We start from the raw sequence: 13,510 nt of genomic DNA, 5'->3' as shown, positions 1-13,510 counted from the left end.
CCACAACATCACCCTACTTTATTAGGGACCCTGGACGCCATGTTTAGGTTTCTTAATTGGACTTCACCCGATATGACTGATGACTGTTGGCTTTGTTTAAACCCTGAGCCACCATATTATACAGGCTATTGCTGTCGACCGTACCATTGGATCCTCTTGCGGACAGATTAAAAACATCACGCACCTATCTCAGCTCCACTGCTCATCAGGAGAACCTGTTCTAACTCTGGATGACCTCCAGGGACAAGGGACTTGTTTCTGTTCAGGATATTCTCTACCAAGATCTTCCTATGCAGACTCTTGCCTGGAAAAAACACAGGTTCCCAGCAATGATGACTTCACATGGTTCTTGGTAGCACCTAAAGGAACTTGGTGGGCATGTATATCAGGGCTAACTAAATGTATCTCCTCCACAGGTTTTGCTTATGGGCAACCAGAGTTTTGTGTTCTAACTGTTGTTTTCCCACAGGTTTATTATTATTCAGGTGAGGGGTGACGTGAACACCTTGGCCTGTCTCCCAGACACCATCAGGTGGCCCGTGCCCCAATCCTTATTCCCCTTCTCCTAGATTTAAGAATCACTGGATCCACTGGCATGGGAACAGCTGCCCTCATAAAAGAGGATTTTGATCTCAAGGAATTAACTGCCCAAGTATATCTTGATCTAAAAACTCTTGAGGGGACAATTCACCAGCTTGAGAGGTCCCTCGATTTCCTCGCAGAGTTTGTCCTCCAAAACCAATGGGGTTTAGACTTATTGTTTCTCAAATAAGGGGGATTATGTCTCACCCTGGGAGAAGCATGCTGTTTCTATACTAATAATTCTGGAGTTATAAGAGAAAGCCTAAGCCAGTTACAACGTAGGCTAGAAGACAGGGAAAAAGAGAGACAACAACAAGGCAATTGGTATCAAAATCTGTTTTCCTGGTCACCCTGGTTGACCACTTTGATCAGTGAAGTAGCAGGGCCTTTCCTGCTCCTACTTCTGGCCCTTATGGTCAGACCCTGCATCTTTAGGTGCCTGACAGACCTGATTCAGAGCTGGGTCCAAAGCTTAAAAGTCCTCATGGTACACTCCCAATATAGCAGCCTAGGATTAGAAGATGAAGAGATCTCACAGGTGGAAGATTCAATGATTTGAATCCCCTTAGAATACCAGTAGGGAATGAAAGATAGGACATAGCCCATAAATTTTGTTTTTCTCAGTTTTGTTTTTCTCAGGTTAGCAGTTGAGCCCCAGGTGCAAATTGTGCAGCTGAAACCATGCATCCTGGAACATTTTACCGCATCCTGTTATGCAGCCTGTTATGCAGCTTTTTAGCAACCAAAAAGCAGCCCCCCTTAGAGTAGAAATATAACCATGTGTGACATGCTGTTTTTAGAAATCTAATAGGTTGTGCAGGAGGAGGGATTTCCGGTGGCTGGTTCCTGGACTAGCCGCATGGCATTTGGGAGGAGTTGCTGGTGGAGTTAAAAAATAAAGTTTGTTCCTGCTTCAGTGGCTGGTGATTTGTGCCCAGCCAGACAGCAGGCAATAGGTCATTTAAATAAATGAAGTGTGTGTGTGGGGACAAGGGGTGAGGGAGTGGGAACAAGGGAGGAGGAAGTGGAAACAAGGGAGGAGGGATGGGATCAGGAGGGACAAAAAGGAGTAAGAAACTAAAATCGGGGCTCATTTCCAAGCACTGCTGCCTCAGTGCAGGATTGGGCCCTGATTCGAATCTGTACAATAAACTTTGTCAATTCGGTTCTATTGGCTTTGGAGTTCTTTCTGGGATCGCACTCCACTCCGTTTCACAAGTATTAAGCCATGTTGTGTATCTGGAATAAGTCTCACTTGATCAGGAGAGAGAGCTCTATAATTTCCATTTTGGTATTGCCTCTTTAATATCAAGGTAATGCTATTCTCATGAGTTTGGAAATGCCCTGGGTGTTCTGGGGAGCTCCCCGGACATCCGGACATCCAGGTCAGAGGGGCCTCCCCAACCCCAGAGTGGGGAGTGCCCCTCTGCCCTGGGTGCGCTAAGGAGCTTCCCCCACACGGAACCCAACACTCAGGTCCGAGGGGCCTCCCCCACCGCCCTGAGGGTTGAGTGCCCTCTCCACCGCCCATAACCAGGTCCGAGGGGCCTCCCACCTGGAAGGGAGTGCTCCTCTGCCCTGGGTATGCTGGGGAGCTCCCCCTGACACCCAGGTTAGAGGGGCATCCCCACTGGAAGTGGGAGTGCCCCTCTGCCCTGGGTGCGCTGGGGAGCTCCCCCCAACAGCCAGATTACAGGGGCTTCAACCCTGGAAGGGGAAGCTCCCCCCCCACAACCACGTTAGAGGGGCCTCCCCCCTGGAGGGCGGAGTGCCCTCTCCCATGGGTGCGGAGGCGGGGGAGCTCCCCCCCAACCCAGGTTAGAGAGGCCTCCCCCCTGGAGGGGGGAGTGGCCTCTCCCTTGGGTGAGATCCAGGGAGATACTCACCCTTGTCACCCAGGTTAGAGGGGCCTCCCCCCTGGAGTCAAGAGTGCCCTCTGCCCTGGGTGGAGAGGGGGAAGGGGGAGCGCCCTCCCTGAAACCGAGGTTAGAGGGGCTTCCCCCCTGGAGGGCGCAGTGCCCTCTCCCCTGGGTGTGGGGGGGTGAGGAGGGAGCTCCCCCCCAACCCCGAAACCCAGGTCCCAGAGGCCTCCACCCCGGAATGGGGAGTGCCCTCTCCCTTGGGTGTGGGCCTCCCCCTGGAGATGGGAGTGCCTTCTCCCCTGGGTGTGTGGGGGGGCTCCCCGCCTCTCACCCCACCACCCAGGTACCAGTGGCCCCCCCCCGGAAGTTGGGAGTGCCCTCTCCTCTGGTTCGCGGGTGTTGGAGCTACCACCCCACCCCGACACCCAGGTCCCAAAGTCCTCCCCCTGGAGGGGAAAGTGCCCTCTCTCCTGGGTGCGGGGCGGGGGGAGCTCTCCCCCTCACCCTGACACCCAGGTCCGAGGGGCCCCCTGTCTGGAGGTGGGAGTGCCCTATCCTCTCTGAGGAGCCTCCCCCCCCCCCCGCAGGGGGGAGTGCCCTATCCCCTGGGTGCAGGGGGGAGCCCCCTTCCCACCCCGACACCCAGGTCCAAGGGTGCCTCAGAGGAATTAGGGCCTGGACAGCAGTCAACTAAGATGGGCCATCCTCTCAGGTATTAGGCTGTCCCTGGGCCCCAGGATGGCAGGCTGGGCGTGGCAACGGCGATTGTCCTGGGAGGCATAGAAGTCTAGTACTTCTTTGGAAGTCCTGAGGCAGACTCTGGGGCAGATCTCCAGATCCTCCAGATGGTTGGCAGTGGCCCCTGTGGGGACATCTACAGGTGAGGCTTTTGGCCCTATGTGGGCTGGGGAGTCAACGGATGTGAGGAATTCACTCTGCTGGACTGACACAGGTTCCAGAGGGCAGGAAACTTTTCTTCCCCCTGTATTTTCTAAAGATGTGTTTGTTGAAATATAACTGACATATAATAGACTTCACATATTTAGGAGTGTGCACTTTGGTAAATTTGATATATGTATATACCTATGATTTATTTTGCCACAATCATAGTAAACCCCTCTCTTATTATCCCAAACATTTCTCTAGCCCTTTCCTAATACCTTGCTAACCTCCCACTCCCCAGCCACAAACCCAAAGCAACAACTGCTCTCTTCTCTGTTGCCATACATTATTTTGTATTTTCTAGTGCTTTACCTAAATGAAAGCCTACAGCATGCAGACATTGTGTGTAACTTCTGTAACTTGGCATGATTATTATGATATTTTTCCAAGTTGGCCAGCACCACACTCCACATGGTAGGGGTTGGAGCTGTGCTGACGGCTGTGGTTCCTGGAGGGGCCACAATCTTCTGTCCTAAGGTAGGGAGAACCTGTGTGGTCCCGCTCCACCATCATTTGCACCTGTGGGTTCCCAGTGGTTTTTCAGAGCCCTGACAGCCTCATTCTTGGTGGCAGATTTTTTAATAAGGTGACCTGCATTGCAGTCCCCCCAGTCGAAAGCTACATCATGGTTTTGTAGCTGGAAGAACCCAGGATCAACCAGAGTAGAGTCACTGCTTTGCCTGAACTGCTTCTAAATTTCAGAGCTCTTAGGGGTTTTCCTGTTTCCTGAGCTTGGAATCATCAGCAAAATCACATGAGAAGTGTAGCTCGTGGGGGATGAATCTGAAGACCCCAGGGTAACAGTCGCTCTGCATGGGGAGGCCTCCTTCCCTTCTTGGACACTCCTTACTGCTGCTGATGTACCCACCTTCTTTCCCAATGAGGTTTTGGGAGACCTGTCCCTGAGAGGGCCACTTACTTGCCTGGTGTCATCATGCTCTTTGGAAACCAATTCAGGGTCTTTCCACCTTTCCCTGACTGATCTGTGGCTCTGAGATATGCCTTTAGCCTCACTCTATAGGAGGTCAGTGTTCCTGCTGTTGTTGCCCAGGATTTGTGCAGTGCTCTCATTTGTTTGTTTGCTTTGTTTATTTCACACTGGGATCAAACCCAGGGCTGTGTGTGTGCCAAGGACATGCTCTACCACTGAGCTACACCCTCAGTAGCCCCCAGTTCTTGAATCTGACTCTCCCTTAGCTCTCTTGCTTGTCCTGAAAAGGCGTTTGTGAGCTTGAGCCTGAGTTGGGTGTCCATTAGATATGACCAGCTTTGGTGGGCCCCACAGTCTCAGTGAAATCTGGTTGGGCCATTTCTGCAGACCTGGGCTTGGTTTTCACAGGTGAGAGGCCAGAGCCAGCTGGAGGCCACCTGGCTCCCACCATCTGCAAACTTGTGGAGAGGCAGCATTGTTGCACAGTGTCCCCCTTCTGAATAAGAAGGGGACATGTGTCACTAACTTACAAAGGACTAGCATATGCCCCTAAAACCCCAAGCATGCTATTTGTCTCCCTATTTGGAAAACCACATGCATTTGACCTGCTGGCTCAGCAACCCACGTGCCTACCTTTAGCCACTGGGGCCCTTGCTCTGGCCCCACCCAGCTTCCTATCTTGCGCCACCTGGTACTTTTCTTAACCCTGCAGGTGTGGCACCATGGCCAGCTACCAAAAGGCTTTGTAATTCCTATGCTACTGGAACTGGCATATCTGGCAGTTCATTGATCATCTGGTAGTTCAACTGACCAACTGGTAGTTCATTCTCATCTGCTCTGAGCTAAATGGCTGCTATCTCAGCAATGAACTTAAGGAGGAGGTGTGTATAGGACTCCTCCCCAGAAGAGCCAGCTGTGGTGGTGACAGAGGGCCCTGTCTCTTGGCCCTGATGTTTGTAGACACACTTTAGCACACTCATCATGGCAAATGAGGCTTACCCCAGGAGTGGTGGCCTTCTTCAGCCTGGCCTGCTGTGCTTAGACCTGTGCAGTCTGTACTGACAGGTTGGGCTGCTTCTCCATTCCACCATCTGCTGCATTCTGAGTGAGAGCCTGAGGAACCCTGGAGGGAGGTGATAGAGAGCAAGTGTCAGGGAATACCACAGGAAGGAACAAGGTGGTTGCTAAAGTTTTCACACATGAGACACAAGGATGCTCTTCTATAAAGAACAGCAGCTGGTTAACTAAAGGATCCTTATAGTGGTGTCAGGTCACTGGCTCTGTTGGCAGTGAAGCTGGGTCCTTGAACTGATGCAGGGACCCACCACACACAGGGCTAACACTGCCCTAGCTTGCAGTGGTCACTGTCAGACAACATCAGGGAGAACAGCACCCTGCTCTGAAGCCTTCATCAGCATCTTCTGGGGCTTTCTCGTTGCTCAAGGGCTCTGTGGTCTGGGGAATTGGATCCAGGGTTGTTATTAGCAACTCACCATCTTTACCATGAAAGGAAATAAAAGATTATGAATTGTGTCATCTTTCCTGTTTCTAGGTTTTCAGATAAAGCAGGGGAAATGTCTACACCATCCACTTCCCAAGTGACTAGGACCTGAGATTGCTTTGCCACTCTGCTTTCATGGATGGATTATTTTATAAAGTTAACTATAAAGGAATTATTAGAAAAGTGCTCTTTCTTGAACATGGAACAACCTCAGATTTACAGTGGTATCTAAGTGCTTAAAATAGTTTTTTTTTTTCTGGTCACAGACACATGCACCATTTTCTTACAGCAGGGCCCAGGGGCTACTCAGACTAGCATTTTTTCACAGCTGCTGCTGACCCATTTCTCCTCTTGGAAACAGTCAGGATGCTCATCCCTAGTGATTCTTTCTTCCTGTCCACTGCAGGTGAACATGATCCATGCTGCCAATCCTGTGGAACATGCCAGTCACATGGCTGCCCAACCACAGTTTGTTCAACCTAAGCAATGCTTTTTTGTTTACCTGTCAGGCCTCTACCTGCTCAGTTCTCAATCATTTACAGAAAGGAGGTGGGAGGCACCTAGGTGCAAACACTAAGCATCACACAGAGTTTAGGCATATGATCCTGTCCCACCTGGCTGGGAGCACGGAAGCACCGTTCCCACTCCCCATCACACATGAGGAAATGATTGCCTGCCCACAGCCACAGTGACCCAGAAAGTTTGAGGCTATGCAAAGCTGTTCCTGGTGCTTTCTAGTCTCTGAAGTTCAGGTGGAGTGTGCCAACCTAGGATAGCCAATGACAGGTGGGAAGCCTCAATCTGTGTGACCTCTCTGCAGCCCTGTTTGCCCATTTTCTCCCTTGACAGTCATCCTGAATCCTGCCACCATGGTGATTGTTGTTTGCATTTACTTCCTGGTGCTTACAATCATCCTGGGGGTGTTTCATATCTGGGCTGCACATCAGTGAACCTCACAGGGCCAGGACACAGTGAAGGAGAATGAGATGGATGGCAATGACTCTGCCTTGACCATCACCATGAACTCCAAAAGGAGGTAGGAGCAGACTGGTCTCCAGGCTGCAGAGCACTGAAGGCCAGGCTCCTCTGTGTTCATGTGCCTGCACCTTATAACCACACAACTTGGTGAGCTAGGATCCTCAAATACAGGGGGGTAATCTGAGGCTCAGTGAAGTCTTACTGAAGTTCATACAACCTAGTAAGTCTAACTGCAGAGATGAGCTGGCTCCAGGCTGGTGCTCCTTCCACTCTATGCAGAGACTGTGCTGCAAGGAGGGTACTGAGCATCCCCATCCATTAGCTCTCTGCATGCTTGGACTCCATGGAGAGGCCACTTCCAGGGAGGCCTAGGCCCCTTTTCGTGGACAGTCTCCTTCACCTGGGGACATTTCTCTTCTGCTGCTGCTCCTGGAAGGTGGACACTGGGTGACTTGCCCATGAGCTGGACTCGCACCTCCCTCTCTTTGCAGACCTACCAGGACTCGCACAGTTGTGAGGAGGAGGAAAAGGAAGAGGAAGAGCAGTGTGAGGCTGGAGAAGAGGAGGAGGAAGACATCACTATCGACCAGTGGGAGAGCTGTGAAGAGAAGGAGGGTGGCCCTAGCAACAGTCAGAAGTTCAACCAGCATCAGCAGCAGAAGTAAGAAAGCTCCACAGTCAGCTATTGAGTGCAATTTGGACTCTTGCATCCCCACCTCAGAATGTCTGCTACCCATCTCCCAGCCAGCGGGTCCTCCATGTACAAAATCTTTTCAGCCAGCAGGTCTGAAGACCCCCATTGCTGATTATCCTCCCATGCCCAGTGTGTGGGACTGTAGGCTCCCACCATCTACCCACCCCTGCTGGATCTCTTTCTCCCAAAATCCGGGAGCTGACTTTTCCCTCCCTTCCATGTCTTTCCAGCTCAGGGGCTGCAGCACTCCAGGCTCCTGCCTTCCAGTGAGTTTCCCACCTCTTGCACCTCCAGAAAAGTTGCAGCGACTAGACTAGCTGACAAAGAGTAAAAATTGGTAATCATTTTTTTCTTTTTATTTTTGAAGGTCTTTATTTATTTTTTCCAACCTAGTGCTTTTACAAGTGATAGAATGGGGTTAATATGTAGATGATCAACTGACTTTTTAATGCTTTGTAAATATGTTGTAATTCTCTGTGTCCTTTTTGCTAGTGTCCTCAGGACTAGGATGCAAAGTGCAGTGACCCTGCTTCTGTTCCCTCTCCCTCTGGAAACTAGGAGGGGAGGCCTACTCACTCTGGTCTAGGCATGAGGCTATGTAGGATTTGGTATGCTGTTTGAGACCAGAGTAGTGGTTTGAGTTTGAAGTCTGGAAATGGGTATTCATCTTTGGGGTTTTGCACACTTCTAGCATCATGTTTGGGATGGAAGCTGTGGGGTCCTTGGCTTCTCATGCACTCCTCTCAGGACCAGAAACTTCCTTTTCTGTCACCCAGGCTTTGTGTTCCTGTACTGAGGCTTCATAAATGTACATTTTTCCTGCTGGTGAAGTTCTCTGTGGTTCATTAAAACTGAAAGCTGTGGTGCAGATCACTTGACCACTTAGTTTTGGAGATATCAGTGGTTTTCTAAGGGATTTGCACTCATAAATAGAGGAAGGCTGAGGGCTACAATGTTCCAAAACAGTCTGCATCTACCCCAAACCAGCCCCTGTGGATTGCTCCTGCAGAATTCCCCTGCATGGGGGTCAGATCCTCACTCCAGTAGCCAGGAGTCCTGCTGCTCTGATTCATGGGAAGGTCAAGGAGAGATAGAAGTTGGGGATAGAGCCACAAAGAACCTTGCTCTTCATGTACATGTCAGATGCTAGACTGTGAATCTGGGGGTCATACTGCACACTGCCCCTGTGTCCTCACTGCCAGTCTTAAGGATGGCTGTGCTGTTGTGTGGCTGCCCATCCACATGCAGTCTGTGTAGATGCCATCTAGACACTGGTAGAAGCTGACAGAGAGGGATGTTCTCATATTGTCTGTAGTGCCTTGGTGTTCCTGCCCAGATGCATGTATTAATGCTAGGTGGGAAAGTGAGTACACTACAGTAAATTTTTGGTTCTAACTCCAGCTGGAGAAATGCCTGTTTACTGCCTTGTTTAAACTTTGTTTTCCCTTGATTTAATTTTGAGCCAAGAACATAAGATCATAGAAAGGCTTTAATTTCTTTCCATGTGCCTTTCTGTCTTTTGACAAAAGACTGCAGACTCAACCCACATCAGTGATATTTAACTTGCAACATGAAATGATTGAAAACAGATAGAAGCTGTTCTCACTGGGCAACAGACAATACACCCAGAATTTGCTGAGGGTGTGCAAGGTCTGTAGCCCACACCTTGAAGCATAATACATAGACATGTGTGTGGTTTTTCATATTGTAAAGGAGAAAGTTGGCCTGATTAAATTCAGCATTTATTTGGGAACACAAGTGTCATCTATGGCTACTGCATATAAGACAGATGCTCTGGTGGCACAACAGCTATTGAAAAAGGAGAGAGCTGGCAGCTGGAATTCCTTTAATCTGTGCACCTCTGTTGCTAAGGGCCAGATTCCAATGGCTCTGCTGAGTCTGGGGAGATACCTGGGATATCAGCAGTGAGCCAAGCAGGTCCTGAGTGAGCAAACTGTGCATCAGGATTACCAGGGGCTTCTTCATATTTTTTTGTTTACACTGCTAGAAATCAAACCCAGGGCCTCATGCATACTCAGCACATGCTCTATGACTGGGCTCTGGCCCCAGCCCACTGTGAGTTTCTAAAAGCCCAAGTACTGGATGCTTCACTACAGTGGGCTTCAGAAAGCTGAAAGAGGCACAGGAAACTGCAGTCAGGACAGTTTCTCTTGTCGAGCCCTTTGGGATTACTGAGGCTAAGCTTGGACTATCTCAGAGCAAGTACCCTCAGAGAGAAAGACCCCGCCTGATATGGTCCAAGATTATTCCCAGATGGTTCCTCAAATGTGAGCCCTCGAGGACATCAAACCCAATCCCTCCCTTAAATCTGCCAGAGCAGGCAACCTATTCACACATCACCACACAGACCCTCTCTGACCTTTCACCCTGACAGCAGGAGCTCTGCCAAGCTCACTTTTTATACTATACATAGGGGAGGCATGCTCCACTGTAGCTGTAGAGGTTCAGTAAATAGAGTGGTATTATTTTCTTACCTGAAGGTTAAAGAGGTGAGGGTATCCTCTACCTGAGAGTCACTTTAGCAGTGAAGAGCAAGCATCCCTGTGGCTACAGGGTACCCTGGCTTCTTTGGGAGCTGCCCAGGACTTGGTCAATGGAGAACACACAGGGTGGGCTACACAGGTGGCAGAAGGTGAACTGGGGATTGAGGTTTCCTAAGTGGACAGGAGGCCAAGTAACTGCTAGTTGGGGAACCTGCGAACAAGCCTTCCCCAAGAGGAGGTCAGTCTTTGCTGGGCAAGATCCACCAGCTAGAAAATCTGAAATGCCCATCCTAAAACAAGAGCAAGGTACAACCTCAAGGTGCCCAACTCACAGTGCTTGGACACAGTGCGGCATCCCTCCTCTGCATGAGGATGCATTTGCATTTATGGTGTTTGGTTCTTTTTGTTATTTTTTACTTGTAGATGGAAAAATACCTTTATTTTTAATTTATTTTTATGTGGTGCTGAAGATTAAAACCAGTGCCTCACACATGCGAGGCAAGCACTCTACTCCTGAGCTTACAAGCTTACAATCCAGACCTGGCTGTTTGGTGTTTGGTTCTTTATTAGACTATATATATATATATATATATATATATATATATATATATATATATATATATATATATATATGACAGCAGAATATATTAAAATTCTTATTAAACAAATAAACAAAATTTTTATATCTCTTGTTGTATACAAAGTATATTTACACCAATTGTGTCTTCATACATCTACTTTGGATAATAATGTCCATCACATTCCCCCATCATATTTAAACATTTCTTGTCTGTCTAAATAACTAGTGTAAAATAAAGGCAATTGTGTTGTTCTTTCCCATGAGGTGTAGTTCAGGTGTGACGCCCCTTCTAAGACATCCAAGGGTAGCTGTCCTCAGAACAGGTTTGCCAGCCTGTGGCAGCTCAGTGGTGGCCACTCTTGCCGGTTATCTTTGGTCAGGTTGTGGGCCAGCCAGTTCACTTTGATCTTCCAGCTCTCCCTCAGGGCTTCATTGAATTTCCCCTGGAAGTGCTTCAGTCCCTCCTCCTCCATCTTCCCCAGTGCCAGAGTGTACTGGGAAAGAATCATCACAACTGTATCAACATTCAGGGGTCCTGACCCTGCTGCATCTGCAATCCCTTCTGCCTCCCTGTACTCCTGCCCCCTCAGGTTGTTGAAATTCCTTCCTAAAAAAACTGCAAGCAGATGGTCAGGTGGCCTCACCTTAGCTGAGCCAAGGGCAGGAGAAGCTTTAGGGAATACACCCCCTCCCACTCTGCCTCTCAGCAACTGAAAAGACAGGAATGGAAAGTGTCTTGCAAACCTACAAGGGACTTTATCTCATGCATGAAAGACACTGAGGACACATGAGATGACCAAACAAGATCACAGTTCACCTTCAACTGGGTGGGACTAGGTTCAGTAAGCGCAACACTCTGGGTACTTTCCACCATACTGGACTGCTAGTCCTGGGATGGCATGAGGGCCCCCATCTGTGAGGTGAATCTCCTAGGTCCCTGAGCTGTTCAGGCAAGATGCACTCTGAGCAGGATGAGCTCTGCCAAGCTCATTTTTTTATAGTATACATAGGGCAGGCAGGCTTCTCTGCAGCTGTAGAGGTTCAGGCAGGCCTTGGGAATAATGTGGTGGACACTGGCCTCCAGTCTGGTGTGGCCCTGTGCTGGCATACCTTCAGATACTGGATGTCTTTGAAGGAGCTGAGCTCAGGCAGGCTTGCTGCCTGCATCAGAGCAAAGAGTTGGAGGAAGAGGAGCCCATGGTGACGCAGAATGCTGTAGGTCTGTTCACAGTAGCCTTGAAACCTGCAGAGGAGGAGGACATAGATAAAGCCCTGGGTCCTCCCAGCCACCCCCAGCCCCAAACCAGCAGGGGTTCTGCATCCAATCAGCACCTGCCCCTGAATGTCTGCCCCTGGTCATATTATGGGTGTACCCAGATCCTCTAACCAATTCCCCTGCCTGGGCCTGCCTCCTACACCTCCCATGGGCCTCCTGATTGCACTGACCAACAGTGTACTCAGGGGTTGGGGTGCTCCTGCAGAGAAGGCAGCACCCCCAGGGTGGAGGCAAGAGTTACGAGGGTTATGTCCCCATCCCTGCCCCTGTCTGGACACTGTCCCCTCACTGTGGCCCTGGGCACCCTCACCTTTCAAACTTCTCATTATTACTAGCCTTGCCCTGCTGAATCATATGGACAAAGTCATGGGTGAGGGGATGAATGGGACTTGCTCATGGTTGATTCCAAACTTGGTCTTGAAGTTCCCCAGAAAGTGGCCAAGTCAATATGAAATAGCTGAGGGGAGGGAAGGGCAGCTTCTGAATAGGCTTCACAAAGGGAGGTTCCGGTTAGAGGAAGTCAGCAGGACTTGGGGCACTCTTCTGGGGGTTGCGGGCAGGGCAGAGAGGCCACTGGGCCAGGGATGTAGGACAAGCTCACTGGGCATCTGAACACAGTGCCCCTTACCTGCCCATTCTCACGGATCATGGTGTTGTCACTGTGCCGGTCACCAATGCCCAGCACATATGTGGCCACACAGTAGCCGGCACAGGAGAGGGTGAACTCCTCAACGGCTCAATCCAGGGCTTCTCTGGGTGGGGAAGATTGAAAACCAGGGCTCCTTATATTTTCCCTCCTCTTGAATCTGGTCTTGTGATAATCAACAAGGAGGGCATTATTCTGGAGTATAGGTCACCATGCCCAGCTTGCAATTGCCCCTTCTTCCACACAATACCATGCAGAGAAGCCAAGGTCTATGTGTTAGATGAAGAGAGACTGCATAAAGAGGCACAACTGACAGCCAAATCCCTAGGTGTGTGACTGGGCCCTTGGTAGATGCTCTGGGCTCAGGCAATATGACAGATGCTAGCCAAAGCACCAGCTATTTCAAACCACAGCAGAAACACTCAGCAGAACCCACTCAAGCTACATATTTCTGACTAAACACGGTGGTGGTTTTAACGCCCAAAGTGTTGAGTAGCATAACACAGCCATGAAAAATGGACACATGGGAACAGTGACCTTCTCTGTGCTGCCCAATATCAGATGTGGGCCAGTGCTCAGCTGAGCCAAGCAACCATGGAAACTGTCACAGGCCTTCCCTCACCTTTCACTCTATCGAGCCTCTCCCAGAATAAGAAAGCCTACCCAGGGTTCTTGGCCTTGAGCCAGTTGGGCAGGGCATCCTTGTAGAAGGCAGCCATGGAAGCCAGGTTGCTCTGGTTCAGCTGAATGTTGGCAATGGTGTCCGAGTGCTGAACCACCTCAATGAGGCCCATGCAGTCACCAGTGGGAAGGTCATCCTAGCACATGAGAGGAGGCACAGGCAGACACTATGGTTCAGGACATTATCTGGGGCTACTGGAACTCTAGGAAATTGAGGTGCCCAACAAAATCACAGGGGACACTGCTCAAGTTCCTGAGGATGCGAGAGGGGGGTGTGGGGCCCTGGGGAAGGTGCCTCAGAGACACACAACTGGCACCCAAGATGAAGAACAC

At 50.0% G+C, this 13,510-nt stretch overlaps 1 pseudogene; it reads right to left on the bottom strand.

Moving 5' to 3' along the window:
- Positions 1–13,510, bottom strand: part of LOC143389686 (phosphatidylinositol 4,5-bisphosphate 3-kinase catalytic subunit delta isoform-like) — a 41,322-nt pseudogene that overhangs the window by 27,070 nt on the left and 742 nt on the right.

The sequence above is a fragment of the Callospermophilus lateralis genome, unplaced genomic scaffold (assembly GCF_048772815.1).
Source record: "Callospermophilus lateralis isolate mCalLat2 unplaced genomic scaffold, mCalLat2.hap1 Scaffold_63, whole genome shotgun sequence".
Taxonomy (NCBI): domain Eukaryota; kingdom Metazoa; phylum Chordata; class Mammalia; order Rodentia; family Sciuridae; genus Callospermophilus; species Callospermophilus lateralis.
This window is presented reverse-complemented; position numbering and strand designations above follow the sequence as displayed.